This window comes from Orcinus orca, chromosome 4, assembly GCF_937001465.1.
Source record: "Orcinus orca chromosome 4, mOrcOrc1.1, whole genome shotgun sequence".
In the NCBI taxonomy this organism is placed as follows: domain Eukaryota; kingdom Metazoa; phylum Chordata; class Mammalia; order Artiodactyla; family Delphinidae; genus Orcinus; species Orcinus orca.
Genome location: NC_064562.1, coordinates 134,095,623 through 134,098,907, shown reverse-complemented (window position 1 = coordinate 134,098,907; position 3,285 = coordinate 134,095,623). Strand labels below are relative to the sequence as shown.

The 3,285-nt window shown below is 39.9% G+C and overlaps 1 non-coding gene across 1 annotated transcript; it reads left to right on the top strand.

Annotated features, from left to right (window-relative positions):
- The first annotated feature begins 2,759 nt into the window (after positions 1-2,759).
- On the top strand, positions 2,760-2,863 carry LOC117199593 (U6 spliceosomal RNA). The gene has a single exon (XR_004480868.1). It is a non-coding gene; the product is annotated as a U6 spliceosomal RNA (small nuclear RNA).
- The last annotated feature ends 422 nt before the right edge of the window (positions 2,864-3,285 follow it).

The window sequence follows — 3,285 nt, the reverse complement described above, 5'->3', positions numbered from 1 at the left end:
AATGGAGTGATTGCAGGAAATAGGAGAGGTGAATGTTTCCAGAGCAGAAGCTCCACTTGCACTTAGAGAAAGAATCTACTGTGAACTGTCTGCTGGTGCGGGTTGAGGAGAGGGCTTGGAACATCAAGAGCTACTTACTTACTATTTCCAATATTTGGTTTCTTCAAAGTGAAGAGGTTTCAATATAATAATAGTAGGTCAACACTGCTTTTACGGACATTATTAAAACATAATCTCAAACTCAAGAAAACTTTTATGTAAATGATTTTTTAACCCCCCCAAATTTAAAATTCAACTCTATTTTTATTAGATGGGATCCTGGCTAGTTTCCACCTCCTGAGGTTTTTTTTTATTCTGTGTTTATTTTTAAGACTAATTATCCTCACCTACATAAACTTCCTGGTTTTCAGAATATTTAATTGGCTGGTCAATGTCTCTGTTCTCCAGATGACAGTTATCTAACATGCATCATCAAAGGGACCCAAAATTCAGACCAGATGACATCTACTCAAGAGTACAGGGGGAACCGAAGCATCAAATTGTGGCAGTACTAGCCAACATGTGTAGCTCATCATTGCAAACAAGTGCTCAGCCAATGGAGTTGTGTGTTGTCATTGTGACCCATAACTGTTGGAAGAGTTCCAGAAATGACATAAGGAATTCTGCATAGAGCAGGTGGCAGGTGGGCACCCAAGGTAGGTTAAATGAATGTATGACTTAGGAAGTTGAATAAGTTACAGACTGGCATAATTTGGATACATAGTAAATTTAAAAGATTACTTGTATTTACGTTCTCATTATTTAGAAATTGATCTGAAGCTTATACAAAGAAATTGGATTTAAAGTGCTGTAAGCAATTAACTGTCAGATAAGATTTGCCTTTTTTTAATCACAAATTCAGAATTCCAGGATAATTTTTGTCTTTTTTACATAAAGGGAAATAATGGTAATTTTACACCTTAAAGGAAATAACAAAATCTTTAATATTTGTCTGTTAAAAAGTAAAATGATAAGGTAGCACCAGGAAATACACATTGGCAGGAGATATTCCTATACCTTCAATCTGAATCATCTGAATAAAAGAAAATTTCACATCCCTTTAGATTTCACAAGCTCAAGGAAATGTGAAACATTTGACATTTTCACCTTAGTGTTTTCACACATAAAAGAGACACCTTTCAAGGGTAAGTAGCAAACTTGCTTTTCCTGTTGAAAGCTAGTTTTGCAACTCAAAGGGCAAATAAGGAAAAAATGTTGCTCTAGAATTTTCTGAAATGCTACAACTCACACATGCAGTAAACTGCTGTTCTACTCACGGTGTCTGCACGTGGCCCAAGTCAGAATCTTAGCTGCTGAATTGCTGAGAATTTAGAAATGATCCCTTCTAACCAGTCTACCGTATAGGTGAAAATCAGAAAAGGTGTAAAACTTGTGCATTGACAGAGTTCAATTCTTTCAGTCTTAGTTATTACACATTTAGTTGTCACTTAAGTTTTAATTGGCTAATTGCCCCTTAGTTTCATTGAAACTATGCAAAGTTTTTATTCTGCAGCAGCTACTTCATTCACTCTGGTTGTGACGCTTTGTAAATGAAAGTCAAGGTGACTTTTGCATATATGCATATTACTGTTTAAAAGTAAATTCAGAGGCAAGATGAGGCTGAGATTTGTGGCCTATTAGATGCTGAAGATAGAAAATTTGGTGCATTTCTAAGCAAGAGCTAGGTCCTGTGGGAGCATAAAAGGCACTTAGGGAAGCAGTGAAAAAGGGCTAGAAAACTGTAGAAGGCCTTCAACACCAGAGAGAGGAGGATATATTTAAAACATTAGTCAGCAAGGAATGATGATAGGGATTTGAGAACGTAGAGATTATGTTTACTGTGGTGGTGGCAGGGAGAGCGCTTCGGCAGCGGTGGGTAGAACAGAACGCACAGGAGGGAGACAGGGATAGGAAATGTTGTATCGACGGTGTAGGGCTTCCACATCAGGCACTGGTTTCTGACAGACTGACGTTTGGAATGCAAGCTGAGTAAGCATAAGTTCCAACCTCCTGTTTCTAACAGGACTTGAGCACCAACCACATCCTATCCCGTAGAGGCACCACCAGAAGCTGCTTGGTATCTTCTCCCCAGGGTTCCGAGCTCTGGCTCCACAGGCTCCATGTCTCAGTTCCTGCAGTTCCGGCAGCAGCCAGGTGGCCCCCCTCCCCAGAGGTCTGAGCACCAACTCTATGATAATCTCTCCCTGAAGCTCCTTGGCTCTAATACTCTCAATCTCTGCCTTTTTGTTCCCTTAGACCTAGTGGGAGCTGTCTCTGCAGTTATCATTTCTGGATGACCTCAGTATCCTCTTGGTGCTTTTTTAGGCCTTCAGAGCATGTGTAAGCTGATCTCTATACTAAATCCCTCTCCTGCAACACCTTAGTGCAGTTTCCACTTTTCTGCTGGAACCTGATTGATAGAATGAGGGTGAGCGGTGTATCATCTATGTAGACAACATGGCAGGAGCATTGGAACATAGAAGTGTGGGCACGGTCAGGGAAGATAAGTAGTTAGATGTGATTAGACCACATAGCTGAACATGAGATGTCCTGAAAATTACGCTGGGAAAAATTAGGGTGGGATTTTAGTAACATATTCAGTGTCTATATACAAACAAAACTGACTTCTATAACGTGCATCACACATCCCAATAACTTCCTCAGGAACACGCTGATCTAGTCTAAGTTTTTAAATGTGATGGGCTTTAAAAATATACAGAGTGCTGGCTTCGGCAGCACATATTCTAAAATCGGACCGATACAGAGATGAGCATGGCCCCTGTGCGAGGAGGACATGCAAATTCGTGAAGCATTCCATATTTTTGATATTAATAATAAAGAAACGGCATTTGTTGAGTGTTTTTATATTTATTTATTTATTTATATGGAGACTCTCATGCTTCCCCATCAGGTTAAGTGGCCTATATACAGAGGCATCCAGGGAGATGTCTAGGGGCCGACGGATATGGTTCAGAGCCTCACGAAAGCAATCTGAACTAGAGGTATGTGGTTTGGAATCATCAGTACACAGATGACAACTGAATTTATGAAGGTTACTGAGGTAACCCAGAAAGAAGGCAGAGAGTGAGAGAACATAATGTTTATGGCAAAACATAAGAAACAACAGTTTCCATGATTTTTCGATAGGGCCCCTGTGCTTTAAACAATCAATCTGATGTCTGACCCTCACGTTCCATTTACTACTTCCCGCCTATATCCCTGGAATTAGTTGCCTGCTATTTTCGA